Below are 18760 nucleotides of genomic sequence, written 5' to 3' on the forward strand. Positions count from 1 at the left end.
CTAGTTGTTTGTTTTTTTTTTTTAAACTTTACATAATTGTATTAGTTTTGCCAAATATCAAAATGAATCTGCCACAGGTATACATGTGTTCCCCATCCTGAATCCTCCTCCCTCCTCCCTCCCCATACCATCCCTCTGGGTCGTCCCAGTGCACTAGCCCCAAGCATCCAGTATCGTGTATCGAACCTGGACTGGCAACTCGTTTCTTACATGATATTTTACATGTTTCAATATCATTCTCCCAAATCTTCCCACCCTCTCCCTCTCCCACAGAGTCCATTGTTTTTTAAAAATAAATTGTCTAAGTTAATGTGTCGTTACTGCTTCATACATTGTTCACAAGGGTGACTTGCATTTGATTTTTAAGTGCACATTCACAGTTTTTGGGAAGCTTTCAACAAATTGTCTACATACCTAAAGAAGTTTGCATGTTTTATTTCCACTCAGAAGAAAAGAAAAAAAGTACTTTTATTTGTATAATTTTTATTAAAATGAGGTTTTAAGATGTTTATGAGGATATTTTACTCAGAATATATGGGATATGTATGGTGAGTAAAAACAGATACCAGTGATAAAAGTCTGAAAGTTGCTATCAAAATGATTTCAAAGATATTTTCTAGTTCCAATCACCCATAGTAATGGGGAGAAGGGGTAATATAGAGGAGTGAATACATCTGTAGTTTGAAAATATTCTTCTTATTAAGATACAAATTTTATTAAAGAGGTTGGTAAACAACATCTTTCAAAAATTAATTAAAATAATTATAGATAACATCTTCATTTGTTCATTATTAGGTTAAATCTTATGAAACTAATATTTTCAAAGGTCAGAAATTGTCAAATATGGGAAATTTTTCTTATGTTAAGCCTAATATTTTCTTCTTTTCATGTATCATTATGTATATCCTTGCTATGCATCAGTATTGATGTGGGTTTATAATAAAATACAACTATAATAAATCCATAGCACAAACTGTGAAAGAACAAGGGCTATGTAATAACATGGAAGTGATCACTGTTTTGAAAATTCAGTCCAAGGGAAGCTTCCACAATCAAACAGAAAATCTAACTCAGAATTTCCTGGAAGCCAAAACAAAACTGGAACAAAAATTACATAACTCTTACCTATTAAAAATACAAAGATATTCACAGATGAAAGTCAAACTTCCTACCTGTTAAGAGAAATATAGCAAGTGTATGCTCAGCTGTGTCTGACTCTTTGCAACCCCATGGACTGTAGACTACCAGGCTCCTCTGTCACGCAATTTTCCAGGCAAGAATATTGGAGCCAGTTTCCGTTTCCTACTCCAGGGGATCTTCCTGTCCCAGGGATCTAACCCACGTCTCTCGCATCTCCTGCATTGGCAGGTAGATTCTTTACCACTAGTGCCACCTGGGAAACACTTTCATATTAAAGGCATTTCTAAATTTAATGCCTAATATTTTTATAATGTTTTGTAGCTTATAAATATTTCTCTTAGTAATTTGATTGAACTTAACAAATCAGTTGGGGCTTCCCCAGTGGCTCAGGGATAAAGCATCCACCTGCAGTATAGGAGCCACAGGAGACTGGGATTCAATCCCTGGGTCAGAAGATACCAGAAGAGGGCATGGAAACCCACTCCAGTATTCTTGCCTGAGAATCCCATGAACAGAACAGCCTGGCGGGCTACAGTCCATGGGGGTCACAAGGAACAGGACAGGACTGAAGCAACTTCACACCCACACACACAATGAAACAATCGGCATGTTGAAAAGAAGAATGTGGAAAGGAACTGGAAGTAGTGCATCTCTGCTCTTGGATGAAGAAAGGAGCATTGTTCCTAAGCAGGGCCTTCCCCTGGCATCCTCTGATTCATGTACTCACTAAACTACTTTGGTTTCTAAAGTATGGTTTCATATTGGAAAAAAAAAATCATTTTATGTTGTGAATTATTAAATTGATTTTCAAATAAAAATTAAACTAATGAGCACTGGGCCAGTTAAGTTGATTTTTCCCACCCAAGAATCTGGATAAACTGATATCAAATTTCCAGATTTGTTGAGTTGGGAAAATAAATTAGGAAACGCAAGAAGGTAAAAGCAAAGTTGGAAATTTTTTTATAGATTTACTTCTCTAGACATTCTTACACCACATTACAATATCAATATGTGTTAAAGAGAATAACTTTCACTTTTATTGAGATATAAGTGCCACATAACATTGTGTAACTTTAAGGTGTACAACATTTTGATTTGCGTATTGCAAAATGATTCTGAGAAATAGGTTGGGAAGGGAAGGGATGTGAGGAAGGAAACATTAATCATGTGTCGTTTGTTCTGTTGGTAGTCTTAGCGTTGGGTGCTGGGAGTGGAGAGATTTCAGGTGGCTTCTGATGGAGACTTTTTTGAGGACTCTGGAAAGAAGACAAAGAAGGTTGGTGGAAGCAGACAGAGAGGAAAAAATTACTGGTTGGCGGGCCTTTGACAGACCCTGGGAATGGGATGGTGAGTTTACCATCAGATATTTCATTGATCATTTTACTAATAAGTAGCTGAATGATTCAGGGAAGGCAATGGCAACCCACTCCAGTATTCTTACCTAGAGAATCCCTTGGACAGAGGAGCCTGGTGGGCTGCTGTCCATGGGGTTGCAGAGTCAGACACGACCGAAGCAACTCAGCATGCATGCAAAATGATTAGTGCCATAGCAGTACTAACACCTGTATCATGTTACATAATTACCATTCCTTTTTCTGTGGTAAGAACTTGTAAGATCTAATCTCTTAGCAACTTTCAAGTATATAATACAGTATTATTAACTATGATCACTATGCTGTACCTTGCATCACCAGAACTTATTATAACTAGGAGCTTGTACTCTCCTTCCCCTCTATCCCCCACCTCCACCCCATGGCAGCCACCATTCTAGTATCTGTTTCTATGAGTTCAGCATTTTTAGATTCCACATATAAGTGACATCACATGGTATTTGTTTTTCTCTCTCTGACGTTAATATCTTAGCTTAATGCTGTCAAGTTCAATTCACATTGTTGCACACAGCAGAATCTTCATCTTTCTCATGGCCCAATATATGGATATAGATATGCTACTGCTACTGCTACTGCTAAGTCACTTCAGTCGTGTCCGACTCTGTGCGATCCCATAGATGGCAGCCCACCAGGGATCCCCGTCCCTGGGATTCTCCAGGCAAGAACACTGGAGTAGGTTGCCATTTCCTTCTCCAACGCATGAAAGTGAAAAATGAAAGTGAAGTCGCTCAGTCATGTCTGACTCTAGCAACCCCATGGACTGCAGCCTACCAGGCTTCTCCATCCATGGGATCTTCCAGGCAAAAATACTGGAGTGGGGTGCCATTGCCTTCTCCGGGATATAGATATACTGGAATGTAAAAGTAGGAAGTGAAGAGATACATGGAGTAACAGGCTAGTTTGGCTTTAGAATACAAAATGAAACAGAGCAAAGGCTAACAGAGTTTTGCCAAGAGAACACCCTGGCATTGCAAACACCCTCTTCCAACAACATAAGAGATGACTCTACACATAGACATCAACAGATGGTCAATACCAAAATCAGATTGATTATATTCTTTGCAGCCAAAGATGGAGAAGCTCTATACAGACAGCAGAAACAAGACCAGGAGATGACTATGGCTCAGATCATGAACTCCTTATTGCAAAATTCAGACTTAACTTGAAAAAAGTAGAGAAAACCACTAGGCAATTCAGGTGTGACCTTAATCAAATTTCCTATGATTATACAGTGGAAGTGACTAGATTCAAGGGACTAGATCTGACAGACAGAGTCCCTGAAGAATTATGGACAGAAGTTCATAACACTGTACAGGAGGCATTGATCAAGACCATCCCCAAGAGAAAGAAATGCAAAAAGGAAAAATGGTTGTCTGAGGAGGCCTTACAAATAGCTGAGAAAAGAAGAAACGTGAAAAGCAAATGAGAAAGGGAAAGGTATACTCATCTGAACACGGAGTTCCAAAGAATAGCAAGGAGAGATAAGAAAGGCTTCTTAACTGAACAGTCCAAAGAAATAGTGGAAATCAATAGAATGGGAATCTATAGAGATCTCTTCAAGAAAATTAGGGATACCAAGGGAACATTTCATGTGAAGATGGGCACAATAAAAGACAGAAATTATATGGGCCAACATAAGCAGAAGACATTAAGAAGTGGCAAGAATACACAGAAGAACTGTATCAAAAAGGTCTTAATGAGCTGAATAACCGCAATGGTGTGACCACTCACCTAGAACCAGACATCCTGGAATGCAAAGTCAAGTGGGCCTTAGGAAACACTGCTAAAAACAAAGCTAGTGGAGGTGATGGAATTCCAGCTGAGTTATTTCAAATCCTAAAAGATGATGCTGTGAAAGTGCTGAACTTAATCTTTCAGCAAATTTGGAAAACTCAGCAGTGGCCACAGGACTGGAAAAGGTCAGTTTTCATTCCAGTCCCAAAGAAAGTGTAGCAGGAGTGGGGATCAAGGACATTTGGGATGCTTCTTCATGTAACATACTTAGGCCTTCAGGGCCTACTTGGGCTTGATCAGATACAGACCACTGAGATTTGATGATGGAGTGCTGCTGCACACACCTACTTTTATACCCAGTTCATCATGCGTAGCTCAAGTCACCATAATAACTTGGTGACCCATGGTTAAGCATTCAATCTCTGCTATGGCCCAGTAACAGACCAAGAGCTGTTTCTCAAAAGAAGGCCAGTAATCTACAGAGGATGACAGGAAGTTGGTCCAAAATCCTAAGGACCTTCACTATGATTCTCCGATATTTGTTGTTGTTGTTTAGTCACTAAGTTGTGTCTGACTGTTTTGTGACCCCATGGACTTTTAGCACTCCAGAATCCTCTGGTCATGGGGTTTCCCAGGCAAGAATGCTGGAGTGGATTGCCATTTCCTTCTTCAGGGGATCTTCTTGATACAGGGATCAAACTGGCTTCTCCTGTATTGACAGGTGGATTCTTTACCACTGAGTCACTAAGGAAACCCGTGATTCTCCTATAAGGACCTGCCAAAAACTCCAAACAGCATCCCTATCTGCCAACACTTCAAGGACCACTGCATCTGCTGGGTCACATGGCCCAAGTGACAAAGCAGCTTGCACAGCAGCCTGGATCTGTGGCACAGTCTCCTCATATTCTGGATCCACTCAAAACTAGCAGCTTCTTGAGTCACTCCGTAAATGGGCCACAGTAACACACTCCAAATGAGGAATATGTTACTGCAAAAATCCAGAAACCTAGTAGGCATTGTACTCTTTCTTACTTGCAGGAAAAGCCAAATGCAATAACTTATTCTTCACCTGAGAAGAGTTATCTCAACATGCCCAAACCACTGGAATCCTAGAAATTTCACTAAGGTAGAAGATTTCGGAATTTTTTGTCAGATTAATTTCTCACCTTCTGAGATGGAAATTTCTAAAATAAGTTTAGAGTTGCTTCTTGCTCACTAAGTCCAATTGGCAGAATGTCACCAATTTAAAGGACCAGTGTGAGATATCCAATGGAAGAGAAAGGTAATCAAGATGCTTACAAACTAAACAATGACATAGGGCTGCAGAGTTGATATACTCTTCAGGTTAAAAGTGAAAGCAAACTGTTTCTGGTGGCTCTTATTGACAGGCATGGAGAAAAAGGCACTTGCTAGATCAATAGCTGCACACCAGGTTCCAGGGATGTGCTAATTAGCAATAAAACCACATCTGGTACAGCAACTACAGTTGGAGCTATCTAGTTAAGTTTATGACAATCCACTGTCATTCTTCAAAATCCATTTGCCTTCTGTACAAGCCAAATAAGTGAAATGAATGGAGATTTGGTAGAAATCAAAACTCTGGCATCCTTCAAGTGCTTGATGGTGGCACTAATCTCTGCAATCCCTTCAAGAATGCAGTATTGCTTTTGGTTTACTCTTCTTCTGGGGCAGCAGATCTAATGGCTTCCAATTGGCCTTTCCCATCATAATAGCTCTCACTCCACAGATCATGCAACCAATGTGAGGATTCGGCCAGTTGCTGAGTGTATCTATCACACTATGTGTTCTTGACCTTGGAAATAACTACAGGACAGTTTTGAGGACCCACTGGTCCCACTGTGAGAAAGACATGAGCTAAAACTTCATCGATCATATGAACTACATAGTCCATGCAACAGATAAACCACAGTGATATTTTGGGGGGGGTTTCCTGGAATTAATGTCATTTCAAAATTAGTGTCCAGAAGTCCTCCAAAGCTCTCACTATTTCCTTTTCCCCAGTGTACATTTACCCTGTAGATCTTTTGGGGGAGGGCTTGGAGAAAGATCAATGGTGTATGTTTTGGCAGTGTATCAAGATCCATCTTCAAGAAGATCCTGCCTCTCCCCTCATTCAAAGAGTTCTGAGTTTATAAACTGTCAAGTGAGGAAATTGCTTGAGGGGCCATGACTGTTTTTACCACTCAAGTTAGACATTTTTTTCAGTCAACCCACCTAACATTTTTCTGCCTCTACAGATCAAATAAAAATGTATTAGGGACTTCCCTGGAGAAGGCAATGGCACCCCACCCCGGTACTCTTGCCTGGAAAATCCCATGGATGGAGGAGCCTGGTAGGCTGCAGTCCATGGGGTCGCTAAGAGTCGGACACGACTGAGCATTTCACTTTTCACATTCATGCATTGGAGAAGGAAATGGCAACCCACTCCAGTGTTCTTGCCTGGAGAATCCCAGGGACGGCAGGGCCTGGTGGGCTGCCGTCTATGGGATCGCACAGAGTTGGACACAACTGAAGCGACTTAGCAGCAGCAGCAGGGACTTCCCTGGTGGTCCAGTGGCTAAGACTCCACACTACCAATGCAGGGGGCCTGGGTTCAATCTCTGGTCAGGGAACTAGATCCCACGTGAATCACTAAGACCCAGCACAGCCAAATAAATAAACAGATAAACTTTGTTAGCTAGGTCTTCTGAATAATTTGCTGCAGCTTTTACATCAACACTTGCTGCTTCATCTTGCACTTCTATGTTATGGTGACAGCTTCTTTCCTTAAATCTCATGAACCAACCTCTGCTGGCTTCAAACCTTTGTCTGCAGCTGCCTTTGCATCCAAAACTTTGCTGTTTGCTGCAAGAGGCTCAGCTCCAGCACCCTCACCATTCTCAACCTTTTAGAATTGAAGAGAGTTAAGGTCTTGCTCCTTGGAAGGAAGGCTGTGACAAACCTAGAAGCATATTAAAAGGCAGAGACATCAATCTACCGACAAAGGTCCATGAATCAAAGCTATGGCTTTTCTGGTAGTCATGTGTGGATGTGAGAGTTGGATCATGAAGAAGGCTGAGCACTGAAGAATTGGTGCTTTCGAATTGTGGTGCTGGAGAAGTCTTGTTAGAGTCCCTTGGACTGCAAGGTGATCCAACTAGTCAATCCTAAAGGAAATCAATCCTGAATATTCACTGAAAGGACTGATACTGAAGCTGAAGCTCCAATACTTTGGTCACCTTTTCATTGTAAAAGACCATGAGAAAATCTTTCCTGGGAAAGATTGAGGGCAGGAGGAGAAAGAGGGTGACAGAGAATGAGATGGTTGGATGGCATCACTGACTCACTGGACATGAATTTGAGCAAAGTCTGGGAGATAGTGAAAGACAGAGAAGCCTGGCATGCTGCACTCTATGGGGTCACTAAGAGTCAGACATGACTTAATGACTAAACAACAAACGGAAACAAGGTCTTGCTATGTACAAATTAAAGTTTGACTTACAGAAATATTGCAGGTGGTTTGATGTTCTATCCAAACCACTACAACTTTCACCATATCAGCAACAAAGCTTGTTTTTCATTTCTGTGTTCACTGGAGTATCACTTTATTCAGAAGATCCAGCTAACAAAATTAGTACTAGTCAACAGATATTAAAAGTAGGCAAACAGCCTTTGAGGATTCATAGCTAGAGAGTCAATGCCTGGCTTCAAACCTTCAAACAATAGGCTAACTCTCTTATTAGGTGCTAATACAGTTAGTGATTCTAAGTTAAAATCAATGCTCCTTTGCCATTACAAAAATCCTAAGGCCCTTCAGATCAGATCAGATCAGATCAGATCATTCAGTCGTGTCTGACTCTTTGCGACCCCATGAATGGCAGCACGCCAGGCCTCCCTGTCCATCACCAACTCCCAGAGTTCACTCAGACTCATGTCCATCGAGTCAGTGATGCCATCCAGCCATCTCATCATCTGTCGTTCCCTTCTCCTCCTGCCCCCAATCCCTCCCAGCATCAGAGTCTTTGCCAATGAGTCAACTCTTCACGTGAGGTGGCCAAAGTACTGGAGTTTTTTAGCATCATTCCTTCCAAAGAAATCCCAGGGCTGATCTCCTTCAGAATGGACTGGTTGGATCTCCTTGCAGTCCAAGGGACTCTCAAGAGTCTTCTCCAACACCACAGTTCAAAAGCATCAATTCTTCGGTGCTCAGCTTTCTTCACAGTCCAACTCTCACATCCATACATGACCACAGGAAAAACCACAGCCTTGACTAGACGAACCATTGTTGGCAAAATAATGTCTCTGCTTTTGAATATGCTATCTAGGTTGGTCATAACTTTCCTTCCAAGGAGTAAGCGTCTCTTAATTTCATGGCTGCAGTCACCATCTGCAGTGATTTTGGAGTCCAAAAAAATAAAATCTGACACTGTTTCCACTGTTTCCCCATCTATTTCCCATGAAGTGATGGGACCAGATGCCATGATCTTCTTTTTATGAATGTTGAGCTTTAAGCCAACTTTTTCACTCTCCAATTGCACTTTCATCAGCAGGCTTTTGAGTTCCTCTTCACTTTCTGCCATAAGGGTGGTGTCATCTGCATATCTGAGGTTGTTGATATTTCTCCTGGCAATCTTGATTCCAGCTTGTGTTTCTTCCAGTCCAGCATTTCTCATGATGTACTCTGCATATAAGTTTAATAAACAGAGTGACAATATACAGCCTTGACATACATCTTTTCCTATTTGGAACCAGTCTGTTGTTCCATGTCCAGTTCTAACTGTTGCTTCCTGACCTGCATACAAATTTCTCAAGAGGCAGGTCAGGTGGTCTGGTATTCCCATCTCTTTCAGAATTTCCCACAGTTTATTGTGATCCACACAGTCAAAGTCTTTGGCATAGTCAATAAAGCAGAAATTCGTGTTTTTCTAACAAACTCTCTTGCTTTTTCCATGATCCAGCGGATGTTGGCAATTTGATCTCTGGTTCTTCTGCCTTTTCTAAAACCAGCTTGAACATCAGGAAGTTCACGGTTCACATATTGCTGAAGCCTGGCTTGGAGAATTTTGAGCATTACTTTACTAGCGTGTGAGATGAGTGCAATTGTGCGGTAGTTGGAGCATTCTTTGGCGTTGCCTTTCTTTGGGATTGGAATGAAAACTGACCTTTTCCAGTCCTGTGGCCACTGCTGAGTTTTCCAAATTTGCTGGCATATTGAGTGCAACACTTTCACAGCATCATCTTTCAGGATTTGGAATAACTCAACTGGAATTCTATCACCTCCACTAGCTTTGTTCGTAGTGATGCTTTCTAAGGCCCACTTGACTTCACATTCCAGGATGTCTGGCTATAGGTCAGTGATCACATCATCGTGATTATCTGGGTCGTGAAGATCTTTTTTGTACAGTTCTTCTGTGTATTCTTGCCATCTCTTCTTAATATCTTCTGCCTCTGTTAGGTCCGTACCATTTCTGTCCTTTATCGAGCCCATCTTTGCATGAAATGTTCCTTTGGTATCTCTGATTTTCCTAAGGCCCTTAGAATTATGTCAAATATATTCCCCTGCCTGTGCTCTATAAATGAAATAACAAAGCCTGGATAACATCACATATGTATACAACATGATTTACTGAATATCTTAAGCCTACTGTTGAGGCCTACTGCTCAGAAAAAAGATGTCTTTCAAAATATTGCTGTTCATTGACAAGACACCTGATCACCCAAGAACTCTGATGGAGATGTATAATGAGATTAATATTGTTTTCATGGCTGCTAATACAACATCCATTTTGTAGTCCATGGATCAAGGAACAAATTCAACTTTCAAGGCTTATTATTTAAGAACTACATTTTGTAAGGTTAGAACAGCCATACATAGTTATTCCTCTGATGGATCATAGCAAAGTAAATTGAAAACCTTCATAAATGATTCATCATTCTAGATTCCATTAAGAACATTCATGATTCGTGGGAAGAAATAAAAATATCAACATTAGTGGAAGTTTGGAAAAAGTTAATTCTAATACTCATGTATGATTTTGAGGAGTTCAAGACTTCAGTGAAGGAAATAATTACAAATGTGGTAGAAATAGCAAAAAATAGCAGTGGATTCTGAAGATGTAACTGAATTGCTGCAGTCTCATGATAAAACTTGAACAGATAAGAAGTTACTTCTTATGAATGAGCCAAAAAAGTGTTTTCTTGAGCTAGAATCTACTTCTCGTAAAGATGTTATAAAGATTATTGAAATGACAACAAAATAGTTAAAATTAATATTCAAGAAAAACAGTGATAGAGCAGCAGCAGGATTTGGGAAAATTGATTCCAATTTTGAAAGACGTTTTACTGTGGGCAAAATGTTCTCTAAAAACACTGCATGGTACAGAGAAATCATTCATGATAGGAAGAGTTAATGAAAGCAGCAAATGTCACTGGTGTCTTATCTTAAGAAACTGCCACAGGTCTTTGATCAAGGACTTTCCAAGATGGCAGAAGGGTAGGAGGATGTGGAGTTCTCTCCCCACAAATGCATCAAGAGTATAGATGCAAATGGAACAATTCTCACAGAGGACCTGCTGAACACTAGAAGAGGACCTCAAGCACCTAAAAGGACAAGAAAGATCCCCACATAACCAGGTAGGATGAAAGGAAGAAGGGAAAAGAGGAGAGGAAGTAGGATGGGACTGCACTTCTGGTGGGGAGTTGAAGGTAAGGAGAGGTTCCCCCATTCAGTGAAGTCCTCTCTCCCATGCAGAGATCAGCAGGGACATAAGGGGGCCTAAGAGGCTCAGAGGAGAGCACAGTGGCCAGTCGGTGGCAGGCAGGACAGAGTAAAACCTACACAGATGGTCCATGCCACAGCCCTGCACACTCTGACCTGAGACAGATGTCTACAAGGACACACAGGGTCTGGCACTGGAAAGTGAGATTTGGAGAGCAGACCTTGGGATGGGACTGCTGTTGGCTGTGAAGAGACAGTCTGAAGGGATGAGAGCGAGGAGTTCCGTAAGTAAGAGTGCTTGTGGAGGAAGCCTCAACCATCACAGGAGCAAATCACCATTGTTGAGTGACCTGTAAAAGGCAGGGCCTCTCTCCTCACTGGCAGCTCCCTAAATTCAGTGCCTGCAAAACATCCAAAAGGACAAGTGTTCCTGCACTGAGATGGGTCTGGCTTAAGGAACTGTGGGCTTTGTGGGCACATACACACAGGGACTGGGCCAGGCAAGAGTTTGAACTGCCTCCATAGCTCCATTAGCAGATCCAGGTGCACAGCTGCTGCAGTCCTGGGACCTGATCTCAGTGAATCAGACCAGTGGCCTGATGAAAACAGCACCTGAGAGTCACTGGGGCCGATTGCAAGCACATCCACAGTTAAGTTGGGACTGAGAGCAGTGCCAATGACAGTTTACTTTATGAGTCCACACAATGGGCAAAAGGGGACACAATAGAGTATACTCACAGGTGAACAGCTCCAGAGGAGGAATACTGAGAGGCTTTTCTCTCACTGGGAGTGCTCCAATCTCATCTATCTCACACCGCAGGTCAGAAACACAGCTAAGAAAGAAATCTAGGCATCTCTAGTCCAACAACTAGGGAGTAGACCCCAACTTTGACAGGGCAGTGACAACCACAGAGGAAGGGAAGGACTCAATCTCCAGAGCAGACTCTGCTCACCACAACATCAGTCAATCCCTGTATCAAGGGGATAGCAGTACAAGCCTTCAACCTCACTAACCAGAAGGCAGACATCAGAAGCAAGAGGAACTATGATCTTACATGATATACATGGAATGATATATTTAAAGTGATAAAAGAAATATCTACAACCAAGAACACTTACCCAGCAAGCTCTCATTCAGATTCAACAGAGAAATCAAAAGGTTTACAGACAGCAAAAGCTAAGAGAATTCAGCACCACCACATCAGCTTTACAACAAGAGCCAAAGGAACTTCTCCAGGTAGGAAACACAAGAGAAGAGAACAAAAGAGGAAGAGAAAAAAAAAAAAAAAGAAACCTACAAAAACAAACCCAGGAAGGGGGAGCAGAAGAAGATGGTGGAGAAGTAAGATGGGGAGATCACCAGCCTCCCCACAAACACATCAAAAAATCATCAAGACATGGAACAACTCCTTCAAAGCAATCTCTAGGTGACAGCAGAAAACCCCAGGCTTCCAGTGGGGCAGGCTAAGCTCCCTGGAATGAGGTAGGAGAGAGGATAGAGACATAAAAAGAGAAAAGATGGAGAACTTCTGGACAGGAACTTGTGCACTGAGGGAGAGAGGGAGTTGTGAAGCAGCAAGAGTTTCTATGCACTGGGAAGCTCCCTCACAGAGGGGCCCAAGAGGGAACTGCATAATCTCAGAAAGCCAGGCAAAACAGGGACTTAAGAGGGCAGAAAACAGAGAAAGCTGTACTTCTCAATCCATAAACAGCTCACAGACTGTAGCCCTGACCAGATGGCAGTCTTGGGGAATGAAGAGAAGCACACAGAAGCCCGGTGGTGCAGAGGGCGGGCCTGGGGTGCTGAGAGAGGCATGGCATAAAAACCTCTCCAGTGCACACAACCCTCGCAGTGCAGAGGGCAGGCCCAGGGAGCCAAAAGAAGAACACACAAGCCCTGTGACATACGGGGAAGGCCCAGGGAGCCGAGACAAGTGTACACAAGATCTGCAACATAGAGGGCGAGCTCAGGGGGCTGAAGGAACTTCACAAAAGTCTCTGTGATGCAGAGGGCAGGGTCCGGGAGGCAAGAAAAGAGCCACACAAGCCCCTACCTAGCAGGTGTTGGCCTTCAGTGCAAGGCAGGATAGGGGAACAGAAGCACTAGTAAAGAATCCAGGGACAGGTAGGGGGCAGGGGCCAATGAAGATATGCTGAGAGGGTCACTTCAACGTGGGTGTGGAAATAGACATGTCTAACACTGCCAAAGCCAGAAGGACTGCCCAAAGACATACTGAACCCATAGACACCCCAAAACCTACTACTGAACACTGCACTGCCCTTCAGAGAGACAAGATCCACCTCCATCAACCAGAACACAGACAGAAGCTCTCCCAACCAGAAAAACATCACAGGACACTAATCCAACCCATCCATGGGGGCAGACTCCACAACAAGAAGAACTATGACATTGAGAACTTTTTTTTTCTTATAAATCACACTGTATATTCCCCCTACATATTTCTACCTTCACATTAGCTTTTTGTGATGCTGTGGAGTTTTCCTCTTTGTTATCTCCTGTTATTTAAAAAAAAAGAAAATTCTTTTTAAGATATTTTTTATTTCTTTCACTTTTTTTGTGATTTTTCTGATTTTGCTTTTGATGTATTTGACTGCATTTTTTATAGTTCTTTACCAGTTGTAGCTATTCCTGAATATATATAAATCTTTTTCACATATGTCTATTTACCTTTTCTATTTTTCTTTTTTCTCTTTATTTTACCCTCTCACACACCCCTTCCTTTGCTCTTTTCTCTCCCTTCTCCTTTTTTCCTTTCTTTCTCTTCTCCTTTTTTTCTTCACTCTCTTTTTTCACCATGTAAGTTAAATTGTTGTGCTCTCTTTGCTATATTCCCCAGTTGGCAATCTGCTTAGGCTCAGTTTTCCAGATTGAACATTAGTTAGCTCTGCTTTTAACTGGTTGATATCACTTTTGGTTTCCCTTACTCACCAAGTCAATCTCCTGTACTCTTTTCTTTAGAATACTTTGGTTATAACTGTGTGTATGGAAGTGCATGTATATGTGCTGTTATTTCTGTAATTACCAGCTTAATCTGCTTGATCTCCTCCCACTAGAACACAGGCACAAGTCACCCCTAACAAGCATCAACACAAACCATGCAACCAACTTTTCCCTCCAAGGTCAAAACCCAAAAGGAAGAAAAAAATACAACCCTGAAGCCTGGGAAAAGGAGACCTTAAGCAGAGCAAGTTAGAAAAAAAAATGAAAAGACAGAGAAATACATCACAAATGAAAAAGTTAGAAATTCACAAGACCAAATAAATAAATGAAGAGGATATAAGCAATCTATTTGAAAGAGAATTCAGAATAATGATACTAAAGATGTTGCAAAGACTTGAAAATAGAATGGAGAAAATGCAAGAAATAATTAACAGAGTTAATAAAACACCAAGGACATAGAAGAAATAAAGAATAAGCAAGCAGAGATGAATAACAAAACTACTGAAATTAAAAATACTCTAGAAGGAACCACTGGCAGAATAACTGAGGCAGAAGAATGGATAAGTGAGCTGGAAGATAGAATAGTGGAAATAACTGCTGAAGAGCAGAATAAAGGGAAAAGAATGAAAAGAATTGAGGATAGCCTGATAGACATTGGGGACAATATTTATTGCACCAACATTCAAGTTATAGGAAACTCAGAGGAAGAAGAAAAAAGAAAGGCATTGTGAAAATTCTTGAAGAAATTATAGTTGAAAACTCCCCCAACATGGGAAAAGAAAAGTCCAAGAAGAACAGAGAGTCCCTTATAGGAGAAACCCAAGGAGAAACACATTGAGACATATTGGGCAAGCTAACAGAGATTAAACGCAAAGAAAGATTATTTTAAAAAGCAAGGGAAAAGCAACAAGTAACATACAAGGGAAAACCCATATGATTAATAGTGGATCTTTGAGCAGAAACTCTGCAAGCCAAAAGGGAATGAAACGATATATTTTTCATTCCCAGCAGATCAAGCTGGTAATTACAGAAATAATCGAACATACATATACACTTCCATAGACACATATATCATTAAAGGATATATTTAAAGTACTGACAGAAAAAAAAAATCTACAACCAAGATTATTTTACCCAGCAAAGATCTCATTCAAAATTGATGGTGGTGGTGGTTTAGTCACTAAGTCATGTCCAACTCTTGCGACCCCATGAACTGTAACCTGCCAGCCTCCTCTGTCCATGGGGATTCTCTAGGCAAGAATACTGGAGTGGGTTGCCAGTTCCTTCTCCAGGGGATCTTCCCAACCCAGGAATCGAACCCAGGTCTCCTGCATTGCAGGCAGATTCTTTACCAACTGAGCTACAAGGGAAGCCCATTCAAAATTGATGGAGAAATAAAAAGCTTCACAGACAAGCAAAAGTTAAAGAGCTTAGCACGACCAAACCAGCCTTACAGCAAATACGAAAGGGACTTACATAGCCAGTAAACAAACACAAGAGAAAGAAAATACCTATAAAAATAAACCCAAAGCAAATAAGAAAATGTCAATATTAGAACATGTATATCAATAATTACCTTAAATATAAATTGATTAAATGCACCAACCAAAAGATACAGACTGACTGAATGCATACAAAACCAAGATCCATATATATCCTGCCTACAAGAGACCCACTTCAGACCTACAGATACATACAGACTAAAAGTAAAAGGAAAAGATATTCCATGTGAATGGAAACCAAAAGAAAGTCGGAGTGGCAATCTTGTTCCAGACAAAATAGACTTTAATGTAAAGAATATTATGAGACAAAGAAGGACAGTACATAATGATCAAGAGAATCAATCCAAGAAGAAGACATAAAAATTGGAAATACTTATGCACCCAACATAGGAGCACGGCAATACATAAGGCAAACACTAACAGGCATAAGAGGGGAAACTGACAGTAACACAATAATAGCAGGGGACTTTAACACCTCACTTACACCAACCAAGTATCAAAACAGAGAATCAAGAAGGAAACATTAGACCAAATCTAATGAAACATTAGACCAAATGGACCTAATTGATATCTTCAGAACTTTCCATCCAAATGATGGTGTGAGCACTCACCTAGAGCCAGACATCCTGCAGTGTGAAGTCAAGGGCCCCTTAGGAAGTATCACTATGAAAAAAGCTAGTGGAGGTGATGGAATTCCAGTTGAGCTATTTCAAATCCTAAAAGATGATGGTGTGAAAGTGCTGCACTCAATATGCCAGCAAAGTTGGAAAACTCAGCAATGGCTACAGGACTGGAAAAGGTCAGTTTTCATTCCAATCCCAAAGAAAGGCAATGCCAAACAATGTTCAAACTATCGCACAGTTGTACTCATCTCACATGCTAGCAAAATAACACTCAACATTCTCCAAGCCAGGCTTCAAGAGTATATGAACTGTCAACTTTCAGATGTTCAAGCTGGATTTAGAAAAACCAGAGATCAAACTGCCAACATCTGCTGGATCATCACAAACTCAAGAGAGTTCCAGAAAAACATCTACTTCTGCTTTATTGACTACACCAAAACCTTTGTGTGGATCACAACAAACTGCGGAAAATTCTTCAAGAGATGGGAATACCAGACCACCTTACCTGCCTGCTGAGAAATCTGTATGCCAGTCAAGAAGCAACAGTTAGAACCAGATATGGAAAAACAGACTGGTTCCAAATAGGAAAAGGAGTACGTCAAGGCTGTATATTGACACCCTGCTTATTTAACTTATATGCAGAGTAGTGCATCATGCGAAATGCCAAGCTGGATGAGGCACAAGCTGGAATCAAGATTGCCAGGAGAAATATCAACAGCCTCAGATATGCAGATGACACCACTCTTATGGCAGAAAGTGAAGAACTAAAGAGCCTCTTGATGAAAGTGAAAGAGGAGAGTGAAAAAGTTGGCTTAAAACTCAATATTCAGAAAACTAAGATCACAGCATCCAGTCCCATCACTTCATGGCAAATAGATGGAGAAACAATGGAAACAAAGACTTTATTTTGGATGCTCCTAAATCACTGCAGATGGTGACTGCAGCCATGAAATTAAAAGACACTAACTCCTTGGGAAAAAAGCTATGACCAATCTAGACAGTATTTTAAAAAGCAGAGACATTACTTTGCCAACAAAGGTCAGTCTAGTCAAAGCTATGGTTTTTTCAGTAGTCATGTATGGATGTGAGAGCTGAACTATAAAGAAAGCTGAGAACCTAAGAATTGATACTTTGAACCATGGTGTTGGAAGAGACTCTTGAGAGTCCCTTGGAGTGCAAGGAGATCAAACCAGTCCATCCTAAAGGAAATCAGTCTTGAATAGTCATTGGAAGGACCAGCTGAAGCTCCAATACTTTGGCCACTTGATGCAAAGAACTGACTCATTTGAAAAGACCCCGATGCTGGGAAAGATTGAAGGCAGGAGGAGAAGGGGATGACAGAGGATGAGATGGTTGGATTGTATCACTGACTCGATTTGATGGAGAGGGAATCCTGGCGTTCTGCAGTCCATGGGGTTGAAAAGAGTGGGACACGACTGAGCAACTGAACTGAACTGAACTGAAAGCTACCAGAGTGTGAAATCATTTGATGAAAATTGGAAGTGTTCAGCTCCAAACTTTCAATCTCATTCACTAATTTTTAAGTCACCAAAAATGGATAAAATACTGCCTGTCGGAATATTTTTATTCCAGGTAAATGTGTCACTCCATTTAGTGAGTCTTCAACTACTCAAACAATTTGCCTCGAATGCTCTATTTGAAATAAATTTGGGTGGAAAACAACCAAATCAGTGGTGAATAAGGCACTTTACGGTTTTCTATTTGGATGTCAAATTCCAGGTAACTAACATCTACCAATGTTACATTTCAAATTAAAGAGTTAACAAATTTTCAAATTTCAAGATAGAGTAATAAGCACCCTGGGATATCTAATTTGTAAGTTTAGCGAGAGAAATTGAGCAGTTCTTTGCATAATGAAGGCAGGAACAGTTCAAACAGATGCAAAGACCAGAAAATAATATTCAAAACCAAGCGATCCACTTGGAAGAGAAGATGAATTTGCTCTGCCTCTCCCGCATCATCTCAAGACTTTAGAAAATAAAATTAGGGAAAAATTTCAGTAATCAACAGACCCTAAACCCAAACTAAAAATCGAACCTGAGACTTTAAAAGGCGAGCAGAGCAACGGGCGGTAAAAGAAAACAGCCGGAGGACGAACCGGGGCAGGGCGGGCAGGAAGCCCACCTCAGGGAGAGTGATAGGTTTTCGAAAGGACGCTTCGAAGCTCCATTTCCCTGCAGTTTCCACCCGCGCTCCGAGGCTGCAACCGCGGTGGGGACAGAAAGCCGGGGAAGCAGACGGCAGAGGCGGAGACCAGACAGGAGCGCGGAGCCGGAGGGAGAGCGTGGCCCAGAGGCCGCTGCTGTTGTCCGGAGAGCTAAAAAGCCAGAGACAACCCGGGCGGCGGCGGCCACTTGCTTCTCCCGGAGCGCCCGCAGGGGTTCCGGGTGCGCACCTGCTAAGCCCGTCCTGGGCCGGGGCCTGGAGATGCCCGCCGGTGAGGTCCCCACAGCAGACCTTTAATGGGGAAATGATAAGGGCAGAGAGTATCTCGGGCACAGCGTACAGAATTCCGGTGCCGCCTCCCCGCGGTTCCAGGCAGCCCCGCGCCCGGACCTGCGCGCGGACTCGCCGCCTCACCGCGGCGCCGGCGGGCTTAGCGCCCGACTAGCCCGGCGCGGGCGGAGGGTGCGGGGGGTGGGAGGAAAGCGGCGCCGGTCCTGGGATTG

Source organism: Bos indicus x Bos taurus, chromosome 5 (genome assembly GCF_003369695.1).
Source record: "Bos indicus x Bos taurus breed Angus x Brahman F1 hybrid chromosome 5, Bos_hybrid_MaternalHap_v2.0, whole genome shotgun sequence".
NCBI lineage: Eukaryota > Metazoa > Chordata > Mammalia > Artiodactyla > Bovidae > Bos > Bos indicus x Bos taurus.